Raw genomic sequence first — 24,563 nt, 5'->3', positions numbered from 1 at the left:
CTATAGTACTAGATGCCAATAATGTGTGCCTATTGAAGAGTGATAAAGTCCATTCTTAATATTCTACAGAATCTTTCCAATCTATACACCTTCCCATTGATTAATGAACATAATCAGCATCAACAATTAAAAGATGGCTGCCTACAGGAATGGATAATTTTAAACTCTGCAAAATTATCAATTTCACAAACAAAAACATTATTGTTTAAAAGACACTCGCATGAACAGGGACTTGAACCCTTGACCCTCAGATTAAAAGTCTGATGCTCTACCGACTGAGCTATCCAGGCTCTGAGTGCTGTAGTTGCCATATTGGAAACTGCTCAAAATATATAAAACATGACAATTTGCTGTGCAATTACAAAAAATGTGGAAAAATATATATGTGTTACTGCAATCATGAACTGAAAGACTTGGCTTGTAGGGTCTCTTGATGAAATATATTTTAGTTTCCTCTGTGTTTAAGATGTAAATCCTTAGATGCTTAAAGTATCACCTCACTTCAATAATCACATTCAATTATTTTTGTCAAAGAGGTTTGATTTATTACTTGTCTAATTTAATCACTGTGTGCCTATCAAAGAAGGATGGATTTGAGTTCCTGATGAAATAAAGTCTTTAGAACTGACATGTAGCGATACTACTTTGTGATGATTATATTACTAGATGCCAATAATGTGTGCCTATTGAAGAGTGATAAAGTCCATTCTTAATATTCTACAAAATCTTTCCAATCTATTTACCTTCCCATTGAATAATGAACATAATCAGCATCAACAATTAAAAGATGGCTGCCTACAGGAATGGATAATTTTAAACTCTGCAAAATTGTCCATTTCACAAACAAAAACACCATTGTTTAAAATACACTCGCATGAACAGGGACTTGAACCCAGGACCCTCAGATTAAAAGTCTGATGCTCTACCGGCTGAGCTATCCAGGCTCTGAACACCAAAGTTGCCATATTGGAAACTGCTCAAATATATAAAACATGACAATTTGCTGTGCAATTACAAAAAATGTGGAAAAATATATGTGTTACTGCAATCATGAACTGAAAGACTTGGCTTGTAGGGTCTCTTGATGAAATATATTTTAGTTTCCTCTGTGTTTAAGTTGTAAATCCTTAGATGCTTTAAGTATCACCTCACTTCAATAATCACATTCAATTTTTTTTGTCAAAGAGGTTTGATTTATTACTTGTCTAATTTAATCACTGTGTGCCTATCAAAGAAGGATGGATTTGAGTTCCTGATGAAACAAAGTCTTTAGAACTGACATGTAGTGATAATACTTTGTGATGACTATATTACTAGATGCCAATAATGTGTGCCTATTGAAGAGTGATAAAGTCCATTCTTAATATTCTAAAGAATCTCTCCAATCTATACACCTTCCCATTGAATAATGAACATAATCAGCATCAACAATTAAAAGATGGCTGCCTACAGGAATGGATAATTTTAAACTCTGCAAAATTGTCCATTTCACAAACAAAAACACCATTGTTTAAAATACACTCGCATGAACGGGGACTTGAACCCAGGACCCTCAGATTAAAAGTCTGATGCTCTACCGGCTGAGCTATCCAGGCTCTGAACACCAAAGTTGCCATATTGGAAACTGCTCAAATATATAAAACATGACAATTTGCTGTGCAATTACAAAAAATGTGGAAAAATATATGTGTTACTGCAATCATGAACTGAAAGACTTGGCTTGTAGGGTCTCTTGATGAAATATATTTTAGTTTCCTCTGTGTTTAAGTTGTAAATCCTTAGATGCTTTAAGTATCACCTCACTTCAATAATCACATTCAATTTTTTTTGTCAAAGAGGTTTGATTTATTACTTGTCTAATTTAATCACTGTGTGCCTATCAAAGAAGGATGGATTTGAGTTCCTGATGAAACAAAGTCTTTAGAACTGACATGTAGTGATAATACTTTGTGATGACTATATTACTAGATGCCAATAATGTGTGCCTATTGAAGAGTGATAAAGTCCATTCTTAATATTCTAAAGAATCTCTCCAATCTATACACCTTCCCATTGAATAATGAACATAATCAGCATCAACAATTAAAAGATGGCTGCCTGCAGGAATGGATGATTTTAAACTCTGCAAAATTGTCCATTTCACAAACAAAAACACCATTGTTTAAAATACACTCACATGAACAGGGACTTGAACCCTGGACCCTCAGATTAAAAGTCTGATGCTCTACCGACTGAGCTATCCAGGCTCTGAGCAGTGAAGTTGCCATATTGGAAACTGCTCGAAATATATAAAACATGACAATTTGCTGTGCAATTACAAAAAATGTGGAAAAATATGTGTGTTACTGCTATCATGAACTAAAAGACTTGGCTTGTAGGGTCTCTTGATGAAATATATTTTAGTTTCCTCTGTGTTTAAGATGTAAATCCTTAGATTCGTTAAGTATCACCTTACTTCAATAATCACATTCAATTATTTTTGTCAAAGAGGTTTGATTTATTACTTGTCTAATTTAATCACTGTGTGCCTATCAAAGAAGGATGGATTTGAGTTCCTGATGAAATAAAGTCTTTAGAACTGACATGTAGCGATACTACTTTGTGATGATTATATTACTAGATGCCAATAATGTGTGCCTATTGAAGAGTGATAAAGTCCATTCTTAATATTCTACAGAATCTTTCCAATCTATACACCTTCCCATTGATTAATGAACATAATCAGCATCAACAATTAAAAGATGGCTGCCTACAGGAATGGATAATTTTAAACTCTGCAAAATTATCAATTTCACAAACAAAAACATTATTGTTTAAAAGACACTCGCATGAACAGGGACTTGAACCCTTGACCCTCAGATTAAAAGTCTGATGCTCTACCGACTGAGCTATCCAGGCTCTGAGTGCTGTAGTTGCCATATTGGAAACTGCTCAAAATATATAAAACATGACAATTTGCTGTGCAATTACAAAAAATGTGGAAAAATATATATGTGTTACTGCAATCATGAACTGAAAGACTTGGCTTGTAGGGTCTCTTGATTAAATATATTTTAGTTTCCTCTGTGTTTAAGTTGTAAATCCTTAGATGCTTTAAGTATCACCTCACTTCAATAATCACATTCAATTATTTTTGTCAAAGAGGTTTGATTTATTACTTGTCTAATTTAATCACTGTGTGCCTATCAAAGAAGGATGGATTTGAGTTCCTGATGAAACAAAGTCTTTAGAACTGACATGTAGTGATACTACTTTGTGATGACTATATTACTAGATGCCAATAATGTGTGCCTATTGAAGAGTGATAAAGTCCATTCTTAATATTCTAAAGAATCTCTCCAATCTATACACCTTTCCATTGAATAATGAACATAATCAGCATCAACAATTAAAAGATGGCTGCCTGCAGGAATGGATAATTTTAAACTCTGCAAAATTGTCCACTTCACAAACAAAAACACCATTGTTTAAAAGACACTCGCCTGAACAGGGACTTGAACCCTGGACCCTCAGATTAAAAGTCTGATGCTCTACCGACTGAGCTATCCAGGCTCTGAGCACTGAAGTTGCCATATTGGAAACTGCTCGAAATATATAAAACATGACAATTTGCTGTGCAATTACAAAAAATGTGGAAAAATATATGTGTTACTGCTATCATGAACTAAAAGACTTGGCTTGTAGGGTCTCTTGATGAAATATATTTTAGTTTCCTCTGTGTTTAAGATGTAAATCCTTAGATTCGTTAAGTATCACCTTACTTCAATAATCACATTCAATTATTTTTGTCAAAGAGGTTTGATTTATTACTTGTCTAATTTAATCACTGTGTGCCTATCAAAGAAGGATGGATTTGAGTTCCTGATGAAATAAAGTCTTTAGAACTGACATGTAGCGATACTACTTTGTGATGATTATATTACTAGATGCCAATAATGTGTGCCTATTGAAGAGTGATAAAGTCCATTCTTAATATTCTACAGAATCTTTCCAATCTATTCACCTTCCCATTGAATAATGAACATAATCAGCATCAACAATTAATAGATGGCTGTCTGCAGGAATGGATAATTTTAAACTCTGCAAAATTGTCCATTTCACAAACAAGAACACCATTGTTTAAAAGACACTCGCCTGAACAGGGACTTGAACCCTGGACACTCCGATTAAAAGTCTGATGCTCTACCGACTGAGCTATCCAGGCTCTGAGTGCTGAAGTTGCCATATTGGAAACTGCTTGAAATATATAAAACATGACAATTTGCTGTGCAAATACAAAAAATGTGGATAAATATATGTGTTACTGCAATCATGAACTGAAAGACTTGGCTTGTAGGGTCTCTTGATGAAATATATTTTAGTTTCCTCTGTGTTTAAGATGTAAATCCTTAGATTCGTTAAGTATCACCTCACTTAAATAATCACATTCAATTATTTTTGTCAAAGAGGATTGATTTATTACTTGTCTAATTTAATCACTGTGTGCCTATCAAAGAAGGATGGATTTGAGTTCCTGATGAAATAAAGTATTTAGAACTGACATGTAGCGATACTACTTTGTGATGATTATATTACTAGATGCCAATAATGTGTGCCTATTGAAGAGTGATAAAGTCCATTCTTAATATTCTACAGAATCTTTCCAATCTATACACCTTCCCATTGAATAATGAAAATAATCAGCATCAACAATTAAAAGATGGCTGCCTACAGGAATGGATAATTTTAAACTCTGCAAAATTGTCCATTTCACAAACAAAAACACCATTGTTTAAAAGACACTCGCCTGAACAGGGACTTGAACCCTGGACCCTCAGATTAAAAGTCTGATGCTCTACCGACTGAGTTATCCTGGCTCTGAGTGCTGAAGTTGCCATATTGGAAACTGCTCGAAATATATAAAACATGACAATTTGCTGTGCAATTACAAAAAATGTGGAAAAATATATGTGTTACTGCAATCATGAACTGAAAGACTTGGCTTGTAGGGTCTCTTGATGAAATATATTTTAGTTTACTCTGTGTTTAAGATGTAAATCCTTAGATTCGTTAAGTATCACCTTACTTCAATAATCACATTCAATTATTTTTGTCAAAGAGGTTTGATTTATTACTTGTCTAATTTAATCACTGTGTGCCTATCAAAGAAGGATGGATTTGAGTTGCTGATGAAATAAAGTCTTTAGAACTGACATGTAGCGATACTACTTTGTGATGATTATATTACTAGATGCCAATAATGTGTGCCTATTGAAGAGTGATAAAGTCCATTCTTAATATTCTACAGAATCTTTCCAATCTATTCACCTTCCCATTGATTAATGAACATAATCAGCATCAACAATTAAAAGATGGCTGCCTACAGGAATGGATAATTTTAAACTCTGCAAAATTGTCCATTTCACAAACAAAAACACCATTGTTTAAAAGACACTCGCATGAACAGGGACTTGAACCCTGGACCCTCAGATTAAAAGTCTGATGCTCTTCCGACTGAGCTATCCAGGCTCTGAGTGCTGTAGTTGCCATATTGGAAACTGCTCAAATATATAAAACATGACAATTTGCTGTGCAATTACAAAAAATGTGGAAAAATATATGTGTTACTGCAATCATGAACTGAAAGACTTGGCTTGTAGGGTCTCTTGATGAAATATATTTTAGTTTCCTCTGTGTTTAAGTTGTAAATCCTTAGATGCTTTAAGTATCACCTCACTTCAATAATCACATTCAATTATTTTTGTCAAAGAGGTTTGATTTATTACTTGTCTAATTTAATCACTGTGTGCCTATCAAAGAAGGATGGATTTGAGTTCCTGATGAAATAAAGTCTTTAGAACTGACATGTAGCGATACTACTTTGTGATGATTATATTACTAGATGCCAATAATGTGTGCCTATTGAAGAGTGATAAAGTCCATTCTTAATATTCTACAGAATCTTTCCAATCTATTCACCTTCCCATTGAATAATGAACATAATCAGCATCAACAATTAATAGATGGCTGCCTGCAGGAATGGATAATTTTAAACTCTGCAAAATTGTCCATTTCACAAACAAAAACACCATTGTTTAAAAGACACTCGCCTGAACAGGGACTTGAACCCTGGACCCTCCGATTAAAAGTCTGATGCTCTACCGACTGAGCTATCCAGGCGCTGAGTGCTGAAGTTGCCATATTGGAAACTGCTTGAAATATATAAAACATGACAATTTGCTGTGCAAATACAAAAAATGTGGATAAATATATGTGTTACTGCAATCATGAACTGAAAGACTTGGCTTGTAGGGTCTCTTGATGAAATATATTTTAGTTTCCTCTGTGTTTAAGATGTAAATCCTTAGATTCGTTAAGTATCACCTTACTTCAATAATCACATTCAATTATTTTTGTCAAAGAGGTTTGATTTATTACTTGTCTAATTTAATCACTGTGTGCCTATCAAAGAAGGATGGATTTGAGTTCCTGATGAAATAAAGTCTTTAGAACTGACATGTAGCGATACTACTTTGTGATGATTATATTACTAGATGCCAATAATGTGTGCCTATTGAAGAGTGATAAAGTCCATTCTTAATATTCTACAGAATCTTTCCAATCTATTCACCTTCCCATTGAATAATGAACATAATCAGCATCAACAATTAATAGATGGCTGCCTGCAGGAATGGATAATTTTAAACTCTGCAAAATTGTCCATTTCACAAACAAAAACACCATTGTTTAAAAGACACTCGCCTGAACAGGGACTTGAACCCTGGACCCTCAGATTAAAAGTCTGCTGCTTTACCGACTGAGCTATCCAGGCTCTGAGTGCTGAAGTTGCCATATTGGAAACTGCTTGAAATATATAAAACATGACAATTTGCTGTGCAAATACAAAAAATGTGGATAAATATATGTGTTACTGCAATCATGAACTGAAAGACTTGGCTTGTAGGGTCTCTTGATGAAATATATTTTAGTTTCCTCTGTGTTTAAGTTGTAAATCCTTAGATGCTTTAAGTATCACCTCACTTCAATAATCACATTCAATTATTTTTGTCAAAGAGGATTGATTTATTACTTGTCTAATTTAATCACTGTGTGCCTATCAAAGAAGGATGGATTTGAGTTCCTGATGAAATAAAGTCTTTAGAACTGACATGTAGCGATACTACTTTGTGATGACTATATTACTAGATGCCAATAATGTGTGCCTATTGAAGAGTGGTAAAGTCCATTCTTAATATTCTAAAGAATCTCTCCAATCTATACACCTTCCCATTGAATAATGAACATAATCAGCATCAACAATTAAAAGATGGCTGCCTGCAGGTATGGATAATTTTAAACTCTGCAAAATTGTCCATTTCACAAACAAAAACACCATTGTTTAAAAGACACTCGCCTGAACAGGGACTTGGACCCTGGACCCTCAGATTAAAAGTCTGATGCTCTACCGACTGAGCTATCCAGGCTCTGAGCACTGAAATTGCCATATTGGAAACTGCTCAAATATATAAAACATGACAATTTGCTGTGCAATTACAAAAAACGTGGAAAAATATATGTGTTACTGCAATCATGAACTGAAAGACTTGGCTTGTAGGGTCTCTTGATGAAATATATTTTAGTTTCCTCTGTGTTTAAGATGTAAATCCTTAGATTCGTTAAGTATCACCTTACTTCAATAATCACATTCAATTATTTTTGTCAAAGAGGTTTGATTTATTACTTGTCTAATTTAAACACTGTGTGCCTATCAAAGAAGGATGGATTTGAGTAACTGATGAAATAAAGTCTTTAGAACTGACATGTAGCGATACTACTGTGTGATGATTATATTACTAGATGCCAATAATGTGTGCCTATTGAAGAGTGATAAAGTCCATTCTTAATATTCTACATAATCTTTCCAATCTATACACCTTCCCATTGAATAATGAACATAATCAGCATCAACAATTAAAAGATGGCTGCCTGCAGGAATGGATGATTTTAAACTCTGCAAAATTGTCCATTTCACAAACAAAAACACCATTGTTTAAAAGACACTCGCCTGAATAGGGACTTGAACCCTGGACCCTCAGATTAAAAGTCTGATGTTCTACCGACTGAGCTATCCAGGCTCTGAGTGCTAAAGTTGCCATATTGGAAACTGCTCGAAATATATAAAACATGACAATTTGCTGTGCAATTACAAAAAATGTGGAAACATATATGTGTTACTGCAATCATGAACTGAAAGACTTGGCTTGTAGGGTCTCTTGGTGAAATATATTTTAGTATCCTCTGTGTTTAAGTTGTAAATCCTTAGATGCTTTAAGTATCACCTCACTTCAATAATCACATTCAATTATTTTTGTCAAAGAGGTTTGATTTATTACTTGTCTTATTTAATCACTGTGTGCCTATCAAAGAAGGATGGATTTGAGTTCCTGATGAAACAAAGTCTTTAGAACTGACATGTAGTGATACTACTTTGTGATGACTATATTACTAGATGCCAATAATGTGTGCCTATTAAAGAGTGATAAAGTCCATTCTTAATATTCTAAAGAATCTCTCCAATCTATACACCTTCCCATTGAATAATGAACATAATCAGCATCAACAATTAAAAGATGGCTGCCTGCAGGAATGGATGATTTTAAACTCTGCAAAATTGTCCATTTCACAAACAATAACACCATTGTTTAAAATACACTCGCCTGAACAGGGACTTGAACCCTAGACCCTCAGATTAAAAGTTTGATGCTCTACCGACTGAGCTATCCAGGCTCTGAGCACTGAAGTTGCCATATTGGAAACTGCTCGAAATATATAAAACATGACAATTTGCTGTGCAATTACAAAAAATGTGGAAAAATATATGTGTTACTGCTATCATGAACTAAAAGACTTGGCTTGTAGGGTCTCTTGATGAAATATATTTTAGTTTCCTCTGTGTTTAAGATGTAAATCCTTAGATTCGTTAAGTATCACCTTACTTCAATAATCACATTCAATTATTTTTGTCAAAGAGGTTTGATTTATTACTTGTCTAATTTAATCACTGTGTGCCTATCAAAGAAGGATGGATTTGAGTTCCTGATGAAATAAAGTCTTTAGAACTGACATGTAGCGATACTACTTTGTGATGATTATATTACTAGATGCCAATAATGTGTGCCTATTGAAGAGTGATAAAGTCCATTCTTAATATTCTACAGAATCTTTCCAATCTATTCACCTTCCCATTGAATAATGAACATAATCAGCATCAACAATTAATAGATGGCTGTCTGCAGGAATGGATAATTTTAAACTCTGCAAAATTGTCCATTTCACAAACAAAAACACCATTGTTTAAAAGACACTCGCCTGAACAGGGACTTGAACCCTGGACCCTCCGATTAAAAGTCTGATGCTCTACCGACTGAGCTATCCAGGCTCTGAGTGCTGAAGTTGCCATATTGGAAACTGCTTGAAATATATAAAACATGACAATTTGCTGTGCAAATACAAAAAATGTGGATAAATATATGTGTTACTGCAATCATGAACTGAAAGACTTGGCTTGTAGGGTCTCTTGATGAAATATATTTTAGTTTCCTCTGTGTTTAAGATGTAAATCCTTAGATTCGTTAAGTATCACCTCACTTAAATAATCACATTCAATTATTTTTGTCAAAGAGGATTGATTTATTACTTGTCTAATTTAATCACTGTGTGCCTATCAAAGAAGGATGGATTTGAGTTCCTGATGAAATAAAGTATTTAGAACTGACATGTAGCGATACTACTTTGTGATGATTATATTACTAGATGCCAATAATGTGTGCCTATTGAAGAGTGATAAAGTCCATTCTTAATATTCTACAGAATCTTTCCAATCTATTCACCTTCCCATTGATTAATGAACATAATCAGCATCAACAATTAAAAGATGGCTGCCTACAGGAATGGATAATTTTAAACTCTGCAAAATTGTCCATTTCACAAACAAAAACACCATTGTTTAAAAGACACTCGCATGAACAGGGACTTGAACCCTGGACCCTCAGATTAAAAGTCTGATGCTCTTCCGACTGAGCTATCCAGGCTCTGAGTGCTGTAGCTGCCATATTGGAAACTGCTCAAATATATAAAACATGACAATTTGCTGTGCAATTACAAAAAATGTGGAAAAATATATGTGTTACTGCAATCATGAACTGAAAGACTTGGCTTGTAGGGTCTCTTGATGAAATATATTTTAGTTTCCTCTGTGTTTAAGTTGTAAATCCTTAGATGCTTTAAGTATCACCTCACTTCAATAATCACATTCAATTATTTTTGTCAAAGAGGTTTGATTTATTACTTGTCTAATTTAATCACTGTGTGCCTATCAAAGAAGGATGGATTTGAGTTCCTGATGAAATAAAGTCTTTAGAACTGACATGTAGCGATACTACTTTGTGATGATTATATTACTAGATGCCAATAATGTGTGCCTATTGAAGAGTGATAAAGTCCATTCTTAATATTCTACAGAATCTTTCCAATCTATTCACCTTCCCATTGAATAATGAACATAATCAGCATCAACAATTAAAAGATGGCTGCCTGCAGGAATGGATAATTTTAAACTCTGCAAAATTGTCCATTTCACAAACAAAAACACCATTGTTTAAAAGACACTCGCCTGAACAGGGACTTGAACCCTGGACCCTCCGATTAAAAGTCTGATGCTCTACCGACTGAGCTATCCAGGCGCTGAGTGCTGAAGTTGCCATATTGGAAACTGCTTGAAATATATAAAACATGACAATTTGCTGTGCAAATACAAAAAATGTGGATAAATATATGTGTTACTGCAATCATGAACTGAAAGACTTGGCTTGTAGGGTCTCTTGATGAAATATATTTTAGTTTCCTCTGTGTTTAAGATGTAAATCCTTAGATTCGTTAAGTATCACCTTACTTCAATAATCACATTCAATTATTTTTGTCAAAGAGGTTTGATTTATTACTTGTCTAATTTAATCACTGTGTGCCTATCAAAGAAGGATGGATTTGAGTTCCTGATGAAATAAAGTCTTTAGAACTGACATGTAGCGATACTACTTTGTGATGATTATATTACTAGATGCCAATAATGTGTGCCTATTGAAGAGTGATAAAGTCCATTCTTAATATTCTACAGAATCTTTCCAATCTATTCACCTTCCCATTGATTAATGAACATAATCAGCATCAACAATTAAAAGATGGCTGCCTACAGGAATGGATAATTTTAAACTCTGCAAAATTATCCATTTCACAAACAAAAACATTATTGTTTAAAAGACACTCGCATGAACAGGGACTTGAACCCTGGACCCTTAGATTAAAAGTCTGATGCTCTTCTGACTGAGCTATCCAGGATCTGAGTGCTGTAGGTGCCATATTGGAAACTGCTCAAATATATAAAACATGACAATTTGCTGTGCAATTACAAAAAATGTGGAAAAATATATGTGTTACTGCAATCATGAACTGAAAGACTTGGCTTGTAGGGTCTCTTGATGAAATATATTTTAGTTTCCTCTGTGTTTAAGTTGTAAATCCTTAGATGCTTTAAGTATCACCTCACTTCAATAATCACATTCAATTATTTTTGTCAAAAAGGATTGATTTATTACTTGTCTAATTTAATCACTGTGTGCCTATCAAAGAAGGATGGATTTGAGTTCCTGATGAAACAAAGTCTTTAGAACTGACATGTAGTGATACTACTTTGTGATGACTATATTACTAGATGCCAATAATGTGTGCCTATTGAAGAGTGATAAAGTCCATTCTTAATATTCTACAGAATCTTTCCAATCTATTCACCTTCCCATTGAATAATGAACATAATCAGCATCAACAATTAAAAGATGGCTGCCTGCAGAAATGGATCATTTTAAACTCTGCAAAATTGTCCACTTCACAAACAAAAACACCATTGTTTAAAAGACACTCGCCTGAACAGGGACTTGAAACCTGGACCCTCAGATTAAAAGTCTGATGCTCTACCGACTGAGCTATCCAGGCTCTCAGCGCTGAACTTGCCATATTGGAAACTGCTCGAAATATATAATACATGACAATTTGCTGTGCAATTACAAAAAATGTGGAAAAATATATGTGTTACTGCTATCATGAACTGAAGGACTTGGCTTGTAGGGTCTCTTGATGAAATATATTTTAGTTTCCTCTGTGTTTAAGATGTAAATCCTTAGATTCGTTAAGTATCACCTTACTTTAATAATCACATTCAATTATTTTTGTCAAAGAGGTTTGATTTATTACTTGTCTAATTTAATCACTGTGTGCCTATCAAAGAAGGATGGATTTGAGTTCCTGATGAAATAAAGTCTTTAGAACTGACATGTAGCGATACTACTTTGTGATGATTATAGTACTACATGCCAATAATGTGTGCCTATTGAAGAGTGATAAAGTCCATTCTTAATATTCTACAGAATCTTTCCAATCTATACACCTTCCCATTGATTAATGAACATAATCAGCATCAACAATTAAAAGATGGCTGCCTACAGGAATGGATAATTTTAAACTCTGCAAAATTATCCATTTCACAAACAAAAACATTATTGTTTAAAAGACACTCGCATGAACAGGGACTTGAACCCTGGACCCTCAGATTAAAAGTCTGATGCTCTACCGACTGAGCTATCCAGGCTCTGAGTGCTGTAGTTGCCATATTGGAAACTGCTCAAAATATATAAAACATGACAATTTGCTGTGCAATTACAAAAAATGTGGAAAAATATATATGTGTTACTGCAATCATGAACTGAAAGACTTGGCTTGTAGGGTCTCTTGATTAAATATATTTTAGTTTCCTCTGTGTTTAAGTTGTAAATCCTTAGATGCTTTAAGTATCACCTCACTTCAATAATCACATTCAATTATTTTTGTCAAAGAGGTTTGATTTATTACTTGTCTAATTTAATCACTGTGTGCCTATCAAAGAAGGATGGATTTGAGTTCCTGATGAAACAAAGTCTTTAGAACTGACATGTAGTGATACTACTTTGTGATGACTATATTACTAGATGCCAATAATGTGTGCCTATTGAAGAGTGATAAAGTCCATTCTTAATATTCTAAAGAATCTCTCCAATCTATACACCTTCCCATTGAATAATGAACATAATCAGCATCAACAATTAAAAGATGGCTGCCTGCAGGAATGGATAATTTTAAACTCTGCAAAATTGTCCACTTCACAAACAAAAACACCATTGTTTAAAAGACACTCGCCTGAACAGGGACTTGAACCCTGGACCCTCAGATTAAAAGTCTGATGCTCTACCGACTGAGCTATCCAGGCTCTGAGCGCTGAAGTTGCCATATTGGAAACTGCTCAAATATATAAAACATGACAATTTGCTGTGCAATTACAAAAAATGTGGAAAAATATATGTGTTACTGCAATCATGAACTGAAAGACTTGGCTTGTAGGGTCTCTTGATGAAATATATTTTAGTTTCCTCTGTGTTTAAGATGTAAATCCTTAGATTCGTTAAGTATCACCTAACTTCAATAATCACATTCAATTATTTTTGTCAAAGAGGTTTGATTTATTACTTGTCTAATTTAATCACTGTGTGCCTATCAAAGAAGGATGGATTTGAGTTCCTGATGAAATAAAGTCTTTAGAACGGACATGTAGCGATACTACTTTGTGATGATTATATTACTAGATGCCAATAATGTGTGCCTATTGAAGAGTGATAAAGTCCATTCTTAATTTTCTACAGAATCTTTCCAATCTATTCACCTTCCCATTGAATAATGAACATAATCAGCATCAACAATTAATAGATGGCTGCCTGCAGGAATGGATAATTTTAAACTCTGCAAAATTGTCCATTTCACAAACAAAAACACCATTGTTTAAAAGACACTCGCCTGAACAGGGATTTGAAACCTGGACCCTCCGATTAAAAGTCTGATGCTCTACCGACTGAGCTATCCAGGCTCGGAGTGCTGTAGTTGCCATATTGGAAACTGCTCAAAATATATAAAACATGACAATTTGCTGTGCAATTACAAAAAATGTGGAAAAATATATATGTGTTACTGCAATCATGAACTGAAAGACTTGGCTTGTAGGGTCTCTTGATTAAATATATTTTAGTTTCCTCTGTGTTTAAGTTGTAAATCCTTAGATGCTTTAAGCATCACCTCACTTCAATAATCACATTCAATTATTTTTGTCAAAGAGGTTTGATTTATTACTTGTCTAATTTAATCACTGTGTGCCTATCAAAGAAGGATGGATTTGAGTTCCTGATGAAACAAAGTCTTTAGAACTGACATGTAGTGATACTACTTTGTGATGACTATATTACTAGATGCCAATAATGTGTGCCTATTGAAGAGTGATAAAGTCCATTCTTAATATTCTAAAGAATCTCTCCAATCTATACACCTTCCCATTGAATAATGAACATAATCAGCATCAACAATTAAAAGATGGCTGCCTGCAGGAATGGATAATTTTAAACTCTGCAAAATTGTCCACTTCACAAACAAAAACACCATTGTTTAAAAGACACTCGCCTGAACAGGGACTTGAACCCTGGACCCTCAGATTAAAAGTCTGATGCGCTACCGACTGAGCTATCCAGGCTCTGAGCACTGAAGTTGCATTAGTGGAAACTGCTCAAATATATAAAACATGACAATTTGCTGTGCAATTACAAAAAATGTGGAAAAATATATGTGTTACTGCAATCATGAACTGAAAGACTTGGCTTGTAGGGTCTCTTGATGAAATATATTTTAGTTTCCTCTGTGTTTAAGATGTAAATCCTTAGATTCGTTAAGTATCACCTAACTTCAATAATCACATTCAATTATTTTTGTCAAAGAGGTTTGATTTATTACTTGTCTAATTTAATCACTGTGTGCCTATCAAAGAAGGATGGATTTGAGTTCCTGATGAAATAAAGTCTTTAGAACTGACATGTAGCGATACTACTTTGTGATGATTATATTACTAGATGCCAATAATGTGTGCCTATTGAAGAGTGATAAAGTCCATTCTTAATATTCTACAGAATCTTTCCAATCTATTCACCTTCCCATTGAATAATGAACATAATCAGCATCAACAATTAATAGATGGCTGCCTGCAGGAATGGATAATTTTAAACTCTGCAAAATTGTCCATTTCACAAACAAAAACACCATTGTTTAAAAGACACTCGCCTGAACAGGGATTTGAACCCTGGACCCTCCGATTAAAAGTCTGATGTTCTACCGACTGAGCTATCCAGGCTCTGAGTGCTGAAGTTGCCATATTGGAAACTGCTTGAAATATATAAAACATGACAATTTGCTGTGCAAATACAAAAAATGTGGATAAATATATGTGTTACTGCAATCATGAACTGAAAGACTTGGCTTGTAGGGTCTCTTGATGAAATATATTTTAGTTTCCTCTGTGTTTAAGATGTAAATCCTTAGATTCGTTAAGTATCACCTCACTTAAATAATCACATTCAATTATTTTTGTCAAAGAGGATTGATTTATTACTTGTCTAATTTAATCACTGTGTGCCTATCAAAGAAGGATGGATTTGAGTTCCTGATGAAATAAAGTATTTAGAACTGACATGTAGCGATACTACTTTGTGATGATTATATTACTAGATGCCAATAATGTGTGCCTATTGAAGAGTGATAAAGTCCATTCTTAATATTCTACAGAATCTTTCCAATCTATTCACCTTCCCATTGATTAATGAACATAATCAGCATCAACAATTAAAAGATGGCTGCCTACAGGAATGGATAATTTTAAACTCTGCAAAATTGTCCATTTCACAAACAAAAACACCATTGTTTAAAAGACACTCGCATGAACAGGGACTTGAACCCTGGACCCTCAGATTAAAAGTCTGATGCTCTTCCGACTGAGCTATCCAGGCTCTGAGTGCTGTAGTTGCCATATTGGAAACTGCTCAAATATATAAAACATGACAATTTGCTGTGCAATTACAAAAAATGTGGAAAAATATATGTGTTACTGCAATCATGAACTGAAAGACTTGGCTTGTAGGGTCTCTTGATGAAATATATTTTAGTTTCCTCTGTGTTTAAGTTGTAAATCCTTAGATGCTTTAAGTATCACCTCACTTCAATAATCACATTCAATTATTTTTGTCAAAGAGGTTTGATTTATTACTTGTCTAATTTAATCACTGTGTGCCTATCAAAGAAGGATGGATTTGAGTTCCTGATTAAATAAAGTCTTTAGAACTGACATGTAGCGATACTACTTTGTGATGATTATATTACTAGATGCCAATAATGTGTGCCTATTGAAGAGTGATAAAGTCCATTCTTAATATTCTACAGAATCTTTCCAATCTATTCACCTTCCCATTGAATAATGAACATAATCAGCATCAACAATTAATAGATGGCTGCCTGCAGGAATGGATAATTTTAAACTCTGCAAAATTGTCCATTTCACAAACAAAAACACCATTGTTTAAAAGACACTCGCCTGAACAGGGACTTGAACCCTGGACCCTCCGATTAAAAGTCTGATGCTCTACCGACTGAGCTATCCAGGCGCTGAGTGCTGAAGTTGCCATATTGGAAACTGCTTGAAATATATAAAACATGACAATTTGCTGTGCAAATACAAAAAATGTGGATAAATATATGTGTTACTGCAATCATGAACTGAAAGACTTGGCTTGTAGGGTCTCTTGATGAAATATATTTTAGTTTCCTCTGTGTTTAAGATGTAAATCCTTAGATTCGTTAAGTATCACCTTACTTCAATAATCACATTCAATTATTTTTGTCAAAGAGGTTTGATTTATTACTTGTCTAATTTAATCACTGTGTGCCTATCAAAGAAGGATGGATTTGAGTTCCTGATGAAATAAAGTCTTTAGAACTGACATGTAGCGATACTACTTTGTGATGATTATATTACTAGATGCCAATAATGTGTGCCTATTGAAGAGTGATAAAGTCCATTCTTAATATTCTACAGAATCTTTCCAATCTATTCACCTTCCCATTGATTAATGAACATAATCAGCATCAACAATTAAAAGATGGCTGCCTACAGGAATGGATAATTTTAAACTCTGCAAAATTATCCATTTCACAAACAAAAACATTATTGTTTAAAAGACACTCGCATGAACAGGGACTTGAACCCTGGACCCTTAGATTAAAAGTCTGATGCTCTTCTGACTGAGCTATCCAGGATCTGAGTGCTGTAGGTGCCATATTGGAAACTGCTCAAATATATAAAACATGACAATTTGCTGTGCAATTACAAAAAATGTGGAAAAATATATGTGTTACTGCAATCATGAACTGAAAGACTTGGCTTGTAGGGTCTCTTGATGAAATATATTTTAGTTTCCTCTGTGTTTAAGTTGTAAATCCTTAGATGCTTTAAGTATCACCTCACTTCAATAATCACATTCAATTATTTTTGTCAAAAAGGTTTGATTTATTACTTGTCTAATTTAATCACTGTGTGCCTATCAAAGAAGGATGGATTTGAGTTCCTGATGAAACAAAGTCTTTAGAACTGACATGTAGTGATACTACTTTGTGATGACTATATTACTAGATGCCAATAATGTGTGCCTATTGAAGAGTGATAAAGTCCATTCTTAATATTCTACAGAATCTTTCCAATCTATTCACCTTCCCATTGAATAATGAACATAATCAGCATCAACAATTAAAAGATGGCTGCCTGCAGAAATGGATCATTTTAAACTCTGCAAAATTGTCCATTTCACAAACAAAAACACCATTGTTTAAAAGACACTCGCCTGAACAGGGACTTGAACCCTGGACCCTCAGATTAAAAGTCTGATGCTCTACCGACTGAGCTATCCAGGCTCTGAGCAGTGAAGTTGCCATATTGGAAACTGCTCGAAATATATAAAACATGACAATTTGCTGTGCAATTACAAAAAATGTGGAAAAATATATGTGTTACTGCAATCATGAACTGAAAGACTTGGCTTGTAGGGTATCTTGATGAAATATATTTTAGTTTCCTCTGTGTTTAAGTTGTAAATCCTTAGATGCTTTAAGTATCACCTCACTTCAATAATCGCATTCAATTATTTTTGTCAAAGAGGATTGATTTATTACTTGTCTAATTTAATCACTGTGTGCCTATCAAAGAAGGATGGATTTGAGTTCCTGATGAAACAAAGTCTTTAGAACTGACATGTAGTGATACTACTTTGTGATGACTATATTACTAGATGCCAATAATGTGTGCCTATTGAAGAGTGATAAAGTCCATTCTTAAAATTCTAAAGAATCTCTCCAATCTATACACCTTCCCATTGAATAATGAACATAATCAGCGTCAACAATTAAAAGATGGCTGCCTGCAGGAATGGATGATTTTAAACTCTGCAAAATTGTCCACTTCACAAACAAAAACACCATTGTTTAAAAGACACTCGCCTGAACAGGGACTTGAAACCTGGACCCTCAGATTAAAAGTCTGATGCTCTACCGACTGAGCTATCCAGGCTCTGAGCGCTGAAGTTGCCATATTGGAAACTGCTCGAAATATATAATACATGACAATTTGCTGTGCAATTACAAAAAATGTGGAAAAATATATGTGTTACTGCTATCATGAACTGAAGGACTTGGCTTGTAGGGTCTCTTGATGAAATATATTTTAGTTTCCTCTGTGTTTAAGATGTAAATCCTTAGATTCGTTAAGTATCACCTTACTTTAATAATCACATTCAATTATTTTTGTCAAAGAGGTTTGATTTATTACTTGTCTAATTTAATCACTGTGTGCCTATCAAAGAAGGATGGATTTGAGTTCCTGATGAAATAAAGTCTTTAGAACTGACATGTAGCGATACTACTTTGTGATGATTATAGTACTACATGCCAATAATGTGTGCCTATTGAAGAGTGATAAAGTCCATTCTTAATATTCTACAGAATCTTTCCAATCTATACACCTTCCCATTGATTAATGAACATAATCAGCATCAACAATTAAAAGATGGCTGCCTACAGGAATGGATAATTTTAAACTCTGCAAAATTATCCATTTCACAAACAAAAACATTATTGTTTAAAAGACACTCGCATGAACAGGGACTTGAACCCTGGACCCTCAGATTAAAAGTCTGATGCTCTACCGACTGAGCTATCCAGGCTCTGAGTGCTGTAGTTGCCATATTGGAAACTGCTCAAAATATATAAAACATGACAATTTGCTGTGCAATTACAAAAAATGTGGAAAAATATATATGTGTTACTGCAATCATGAACTGAAAGACTTGGCTTGTAGGGTCTCTTGATTAAATATATTTTAGTTTCCTCTGTGTTTAAGTTGTAAATCCTTAGATGCTTTAAGTATCACCTCACTTCAATAATCACATTCAATTATTTTTGTCAAAGAGGTTTGATTTATTACTTGTCTAATTTAATCACTGTGTGCCTATCAAAGAAGGATGGATTTGAGTTCCTGATGAAACAAAGTCTTTAGAACTGACATGTAGTGATACTACTTTGTGATGACTATATTACTAGATGCCAATAATGTGTGCCTATTGAAGAGTGATAAAGTCCATTCTTAATATTCTAAAGAATCTCTCCAATCTATACACCTTCCCATTGAATAATGAACATAATCAGCATCAACAATTAAAAGATGGCTGCCTGCAGGAATGGATAATTTTAAACTCTGCAAAATTGTCCACTTCACAAACAAAAACACCATTGTTTAAAAGACACTCGCCTGAACAGGGACTTGAACCATGGACCCTCAGATTAAAAGTCTGATGCTCTACCGACTGCGCTATCCAGGCTCTGAGCGCTGAAGTTGCCATATTGGAAACTGCTCAAATATATAAAACATGACAATTTGCTGTGCAATTACAAAAAATGTGGAAAAATATATGTGTTACTGCAATCATGAACTGAAAGACTTGGCTTGTAGGGTCTCTTGATGAAATATATTTTAGTTTCCTCTGTGTTTAAGATGTAAATCCTTAGATTCGTTAAGTATCACCTAACTTCAATAATCACATTCAATTATTTTTGTCAAAGAGGTTTGATTTATTATTTGTCTAATTTAATCACTGTGTGCCTATCAATAAAGGATGGATTTGAGTTCCTGATGAAATAAAGTCTTTAGAACTGACATGTAGCGATACTACTTTGTGATGATTATATTACTAGATGCCAATAATGTGTGCCTATTGAAGAGTGATAAAGTCCATTCTTAATATTCTACAGAATCTTTCCAATCTATTCACCTTCCCATTGAATAATGAACATAATCAGCATCAACAATTAATAGATGGCTGCCTGCAGGAATGGATAATTTTAAACTCTGCAAAATTGTCCATTTCACAAACAAAAACACCATTGTTTAAAAGACACTCGCCTGAACAGGGATTTGAACCCTGGACCCTCCGATTAAAAGTCTGATGCTCTACCGACTGAGCTATCCAGGCTCTGAGCGCTGAAGTTGCCATATTGGAAACTGCTCAAATATATAAAACATGACAATTTGCTGTGCAATTACAAAAAATGTGGAAAAATATATGTGTTACTGCAATCATGAACTGAAAGACTTGGCTTGTAGGGTCTCTTGATGAAATATATTTTAGTTTCCTCTGTGTTTAAGTTGTAAATCCTTAGATGCTTTAAGTATCACCTCACTTCAATAATCACATTCAATTATTTTTGTCAAAGAGGATTGATTTATTACTTGTCTAATTTAATCACTGTGTGCCTATCAAAGAAGGATGGATTTGAGTTCCTGATGAAACAAAGTCTTTAGAACTGACATGTAGTGATACTACTTTGTGATGACTATATTACTAGATGCCAATAATGTGTGCCTATTGAAGAGTGATAAAGTCCATTCTTAATATTCTAAAGAATCTCTCCAATCTATACACCTTCCCATTGAATAATGAACATAATCAGCGTCAACAATTAAAAGATGGCTGCCTGCAGGAATGGATGATTTTAAACTCTGCAAAATTGTCCACTTCACAAACAAAAACACCATTGTTTAATAGACACTCGCCTGAATAGGGACTTGAAACCTGGACCCTCAGATTAAAGGTCTGATGCTCTACCGACTGAGCTATCCAGCCTCTGAGCACTGAAGTTGCCATATTGGAAACTGCTCGAAATATATAATACATGACAATTTGCTGTGCAATTACAAAAAATGTGGAAAAATATATGTGTTACTGCTATCATGAACTGAAGGACTTGGCTTGTAGGGTCTCTTGATGAAATATATTTTAGTTTCCTCTGTGTTTAAGATGTAAATCCTTAGATGCTTTAAGTATCACCTTACTTTAATAATCACATTCAATTATTTTTGTCAAAGAGGTTTGATTTATTACTTGTCTAATTTAATCACTGTGTGCCTATCAAAGAAGGATGGATTTGAGTTCCTGATGAAATAAAGTCTTTAGAACTGACATGTAGCGATACTACTTTGTGATGATTATAGTACTAGATGCCAATAATATGTGCCTATTGAAGAGTGATAAAGTCCATTCTTAATATTCTACAGAATCTTTCCAATCTATACACCTTCCCATTGATTAATGAACATAATCAGCATCAACAATTAAAAGATGGCTGCCTACAGGAATGGATAATTTTAAACTCTGCAAAATTATCCATTTCACAAACAAAAACATTATTGTTTAAAAGACACTCGCATGAACAGGGACTTGAACCCTGGACCCTCAGATTAAAAGTCTGATGCTTTACCGACTGAGCTATCCAGGCTCGGAGTGCTGTAGTTGCCATATTGGAAACTGCTCAAAATATATAAAACATGACAATTTGCTGTGCAATTACAAAAAATGTGGAAAAATATATATGTGTTACTGCAATCATGAACTGAAAGACTTGGCTTGTAGGGTCTCTTGATTAAATATATTTTAGTTTCCTCTGTGTTTAAGTTGTAAATCCTTAGATGCTTTAAGTATCACCTCACTTCAATAATCACATTCAATTATTTTTGTCAAAGAGGTTTGATTTATTACTTGTCTAATTTAATCACTGTGTGCCTATCAAAGAAGGATGGATTTGAGTTCCTGATGAAACAAAGTCTTTAGAACTGACATGTAGTGATACTACTTTGTGATGACTATATTACTAGATGCCAATAATGTGTGCCTATTGAAGAGTGATAAAGTCCATTCTTAATATTCTAAAGAATCTCTCCAATCTATACACCTTCCCATTGAATAATGAACATAATCAGCATCAACAATTAAAAGATGGCTGCCTGCAGGAATGGATAATTTTAAACTCTGCAAAATTGTCCACTTCACAAACAAAAACACCATTGTTTAAAAGACACTCGCCTGAACAGGGACTTGAACCCTGGACCCTCAGATTAAAAGTCTGATGCTCTACCGACTGAGCTATCCAGGCTCTGAGCGCTGAAGTTGCAATAGTGGAAACTGCTCAAATATATAAAACATGACAATTTGCTGTGCAATTACAAAAAATGTGGAAAAATATATGTGTTACTGCAATCATGAACTGAAAGACTTGGCTTGTAGGGTCTCTTGATGAAATATATTTTAGTTTCCTCTGTGTTTAAGATGTAAATCCTTAGATTCGTTAAGTATCACCTAACTTCAATAATCACATTCAATTATTTTTGTCAAAGAGGTTTGATTTATTACTTGTCTAATTTAATCACTGTGTGCCTATCAAAGAAGGATGGATTTGAGTTCCTGATGAAATAAAGTCTTTAGAACTGACATGTAGCGATACTACTTTGTGATGATTATATTACTAGATGCCAATAATGTGTGCCTATTGAAGAGTGATAAAGTCCATTCTTAATATTCTACAGAATCTTTCCAATCTATTCACCTTCCCATTGAATAATGAACATAATCAGCATCAACAATTAATAGATGGCTGCCTGCAGGAATGGATAATTTTAAACTCTGCAAAATTGTCCATTTCACAAACAAAAACACCATTGTTTAAAAGACACTCGCCTGAACAGGGATTTGAACCCTGGACCCTCCGATTAAAAGTCTGATGCTCTACCGACTGAGCTATCCAGGCTCTGAGTGCTGAAGTTGCCATATTGGAAACTGCTTGAAATATATAAAACATGACAATTTGCTGTGCAAATACAAAAAATGTGGATAAATATATGTGTTACTGCAATCATGAACTGAAAGACTTGGCTTGTAGGGTCTCTTGATGAAATATATTTTAGTTTCCTCTGTGTTTAAGATGTAAATCCTTAGATTCGTTAAGTATCACCTCACTTCAATAATCACATTCAATTATTTTTGTCAAAGAGGATTTATTTATTACTTGTCTAATTTAATCACTGTGTGCCTATCAAAGAAGGATGGATTTGAGTTCCTGATGAAACAAAGTCTTTAGAACTGACATGTAGTGATACTACTTTGTGATGACTATATTACTAGATGCCAATAATGTGTGCCTATTGAAGAGTGATAAAGTCCATTCTTAAAATTCTAAAGAATCTCTCCAATCTATACACCTTCCCATTGAATAATGAACATAATCAGCGTCAACAATTAAAAGATGGCTGCCTGCAGGAATGGATGATTTTAAACTCTGCAAAATTGTCCACTTCACAAACAAAAACACCATTGTTTAAAAGACACTCGCCTGAACAGGGACTTGAAACCTGGACCCTCAGATTAAAAGTCTGATGCTCTACCGACTGAGCTATCCAGGCTCTGAGCGCTGAAGTTGCCATATTGGAAACTGCTCGAAATATATAATACATGACAATTTGCTGTGCAATTACAAAAAATGTGGAAAAATATATGTGTTACTGCTATCATGAACTGAAGGACTTGGCTTGTAGGGTCTCTTGATGAAATATATTTTAGTTTCCTCTGTGTTTAAGATGTAAATCCTTAGATTCGTTAAGTATCACCTTACTTTAATAATCACATTCAATTATTTTTGTCAAAGAGGTTTGATTTATTACTTGTCTAATTTAATCACTGTGTGCCTATCAAAGAAGGATGGATTTGAGTTCCTGATGAAATAAAGTCTTTAGAACTGACATGTAGCGATACTACTTTGTGATGATTATAGTACTACATGCCAATAATGTGTGCCTATTGAAGAGTGATAAAGTCCATTCTTAATATTCTACAGAATCTTTCCAATCTATACACCTTCCCATTGATTAATGAACATAATCAGCATCAACAATTAAAAGATGGCTGCCTACAGGAATGGATAATTTTAAACTCTGCAAAATTATCCATTTCACAAACAAAAACATTATTGTTTAAAAGACACTCGCATGAACAGGGACTTGAACCCTGGACCCTCAGATTAAAAGTCTGATGCTCTACCGACTGAGCTATCCAGGCTCTGAGTGCTGTAGTTGCCATATTGGAAACTGCTCAAAATATATAAAACATGACAATTTGCTGTGCAATTACAAAAAATGTGGAAAAATATATATGTGTTACTGCAATCATGAACTGAAAGACTTGGCTTGTAGGGTCTCTTGATTAAAT

General features: G+C 34.2%; 28 non-coding genes across 28 annotated transcripts; all 28 read right to left on the bottom strand.

Annotated features, from left to right (window-relative positions):
• Positions 1–871: 871 nt before the first annotated feature.
• Positions 872–944, bottom strand: TRNAK-UUU (transfer RNA lysine (anticodon UUU)). Its single transcript has one exon. It is a non-coding gene; the product is annotated as a tRNA-Lys (tRNA).
• A 1,229-nt stretch (positions 945–2,173) lies between these two features.
• On the bottom strand, positions 2,174–2,246 carry TRNAK-UUU (transfer RNA lysine (anticodon UUU)). The gene has a single exon. It is a non-coding gene; the product is annotated as a tRNA-Lys (tRNA).
• Positions 2,247–3,479: 1,233 nt separating this feature from the next.
• TRNAK-UUU (transfer RNA lysine (anticodon UUU)) lies at positions 3,480–3,552 on the bottom strand. The gene has a single exon. It is a non-coding gene; the product is annotated as a tRNA-Lys (tRNA).
• A 579-nt stretch (positions 3,553–4,131) lies between these two features.
• On the bottom strand, positions 4,132–4,204 carry TRNAK-UUU (transfer RNA lysine (anticodon UUU)). Its single transcript has one exon. It is a non-coding gene; the product is annotated as a tRNA-Lys (tRNA).
• Positions 4,205–5,435: 1,231 nt separating this feature from the next.
• On the bottom strand, positions 5,436–5,508 carry TRNAK-UUU (transfer RNA lysine (anticodon UUU)). The gene has a single exon. It is a non-coding gene; the product is annotated as a tRNA-Lys (tRNA).
• Positions 5,509–6,086: 578 nt separating this feature from the next.
• TRNAK-UUU (transfer RNA lysine (anticodon UUU)) lies at positions 6,087–6,159 on the bottom strand. The gene has a single exon. It is a non-coding gene; the product is annotated as a tRNA-Lys (tRNA).
• A 579-nt stretch (positions 6,160–6,738) lies between these two features.
• TRNAK-UUU (transfer RNA lysine (anticodon UUU)) lies at positions 6,739–6,811 on the bottom strand. Its single transcript has one exon. It is a non-coding gene; the product is annotated as a tRNA-Lys (tRNA).
• A 579-nt stretch (positions 6,812–7,390) lies between these two features.
• TRNAK-UUU (transfer RNA lysine (anticodon UUU)) lies at positions 7,391–7,463 on the bottom strand. Its single transcript has one exon. It is a non-coding gene; the product is annotated as a tRNA-Lys (tRNA).
• A 578-nt stretch (positions 7,464–8,041) lies between these two features.
• On the bottom strand, positions 8,042–8,114 carry TRNAK-UUU (transfer RNA lysine (anticodon UUU)). The gene has a single exon. It is a non-coding gene; the product is annotated as a tRNA-Lys (tRNA).
• Positions 8,115–8,693: 579 nt separating this feature from the next.
• On the bottom strand, positions 8,694–8,766 carry TRNAK-UUU (transfer RNA lysine (anticodon UUU)). The gene has a single exon. It is a non-coding gene; the product is annotated as a tRNA-Lys (tRNA).
• Positions 8,767–9,345: 579 nt separating this feature from the next.
• On the bottom strand, positions 9,346–9,418 carry TRNAK-UUU (transfer RNA lysine (anticodon UUU)). The gene has a single exon. It is a non-coding gene; the product is annotated as a tRNA-Lys (tRNA).
• A 579-nt stretch (positions 9,419–9,997) lies between these two features.
• Positions 9,998–10,070, bottom strand: TRNAK-UUU (transfer RNA lysine (anticodon UUU)). Its single transcript has one exon. It is a non-coding gene; the product is annotated as a tRNA-Lys (tRNA).
• A 578-nt stretch (positions 10,071–10,648) lies between these two features.
• Positions 10,649–10,721, bottom strand: TRNAK-UUU (transfer RNA lysine (anticodon UUU)). The gene has a single exon. It is a non-coding gene; the product is annotated as a tRNA-Lys (tRNA).
• Positions 10,722–11,951: 1,230 nt separating this feature from the next.
• TRNAK-UUU (transfer RNA lysine (anticodon UUU)) lies at positions 11,952–12,024 on the bottom strand. The gene has a single exon. It is a non-coding gene; the product is annotated as a tRNA-Lys (tRNA).
• Positions 12,025–12,603: 579 nt separating this feature from the next.
• Positions 12,604–12,676, bottom strand: TRNAK-UUU (transfer RNA lysine (anticodon UUU)). The gene has a single exon. It is a non-coding gene; the product is annotated as a tRNA-Lys (tRNA).
• Positions 12,677–13,257: 581 nt separating this feature from the next.
• TRNAK-UUU (transfer RNA lysine (anticodon UUU)) lies at positions 13,258–13,330 on the bottom strand. The gene has a single exon. It is a non-coding gene; the product is annotated as a tRNA-Lys (tRNA).
• A 1,232-nt stretch (positions 13,331–14,562) lies between these two features.
• On the bottom strand, positions 14,563–14,635 carry TRNAK-UUU (transfer RNA lysine (anticodon UUU)). The gene has a single exon. It is a non-coding gene; the product is annotated as a tRNA-Lys (tRNA).
• Positions 14,636–15,865: 1,230 nt separating this feature from the next.
• On the bottom strand, positions 15,866–15,938 carry TRNAK-UUU (transfer RNA lysine (anticodon UUU)). The gene has a single exon. It is a non-coding gene; the product is annotated as a tRNA-Lys (tRNA).
• A 578-nt stretch (positions 15,939–16,516) lies between these two features.
• On the bottom strand, positions 16,517–16,589 carry TRNAK-UUU (transfer RNA lysine (anticodon UUU)). Its single transcript has one exon. It is a non-coding gene; the product is annotated as a tRNA-Lys (tRNA).
• Positions 16,590–17,819: 1,230 nt separating this feature from the next.
• On the bottom strand, positions 17,820–17,892 carry TRNAK-UUU (transfer RNA lysine (anticodon UUU)). Its single transcript has one exon. It is a non-coding gene; the product is annotated as a tRNA-Lys (tRNA).
• Positions 17,893–18,471: 579 nt separating this feature from the next.
• Positions 18,472–18,544, bottom strand: TRNAK-UUU (transfer RNA lysine (anticodon UUU)). Its single transcript has one exon. It is a non-coding gene; the product is annotated as a tRNA-Lys (tRNA).
• Positions 18,545–19,123: 579 nt separating this feature from the next.
• Positions 19,124–19,196, bottom strand: TRNAK-UUU (transfer RNA lysine (anticodon UUU)). Its single transcript has one exon. It is a non-coding gene; the product is annotated as a tRNA-Lys (tRNA).
• A 1,232-nt stretch (positions 19,197–20,428) lies between these two features.
• TRNAK-UUU (transfer RNA lysine (anticodon UUU)) lies at positions 20,429–20,501 on the bottom strand. Its single transcript has one exon. It is a non-coding gene; the product is annotated as a tRNA-Lys (tRNA).
• Positions 20,502–21,731: 1,230 nt separating this feature from the next.
• Positions 21,732–21,804, bottom strand: TRNAK-UUU (transfer RNA lysine (anticodon UUU)). The gene has a single exon. It is a non-coding gene; the product is annotated as a tRNA-Lys (tRNA).
• Positions 21,805–22,385: 581 nt separating this feature from the next.
• On the bottom strand, positions 22,386–22,458 carry TRNAK-UUU (transfer RNA lysine (anticodon UUU)). Its single transcript has one exon. It is a non-coding gene; the product is annotated as a tRNA-Lys (tRNA).
• A 578-nt stretch (positions 22,459–23,036) lies between these two features.
• Positions 23,037–23,109, bottom strand: TRNAK-UUU (transfer RNA lysine (anticodon UUU)). Its single transcript has one exon. It is a non-coding gene; the product is annotated as a tRNA-Lys (tRNA).
• A 579-nt stretch (positions 23,110–23,688) lies between these two features.
• TRNAK-UUU (transfer RNA lysine (anticodon UUU)) lies at positions 23,689–23,761 on the bottom strand. The gene has a single exon. It is a non-coding gene; the product is annotated as a tRNA-Lys (tRNA).
• Positions 23,762–24,340: 579 nt separating this feature from the next.
• On the bottom strand, positions 24,341–24,413 carry TRNAK-UUU (transfer RNA lysine (anticodon UUU)). Its single transcript has one exon. It is a non-coding gene; the product is annotated as a tRNA-Lys (tRNA).
• Between the last annotated feature and the right edge of the window lie 150 nt (positions 24,414–24,563).

This window comes from Pseudophryne corroboree, chromosome 1 (assembly GCF_028390025.1).
Source record: "Pseudophryne corroboree isolate aPseCor3 chromosome 1, aPseCor3.hap2, whole genome shotgun sequence".
Lineage (NCBI taxonomy): Eukaryota > Metazoa > Chordata > Amphibia > Anura > Myobatrachidae > Pseudophryne > Pseudophryne corroboree.
The sequence above is the reverse complement of the archived record's forward strand: the minus strand, read 5'-3'. Positions and strand labels throughout refer to the sequence as shown.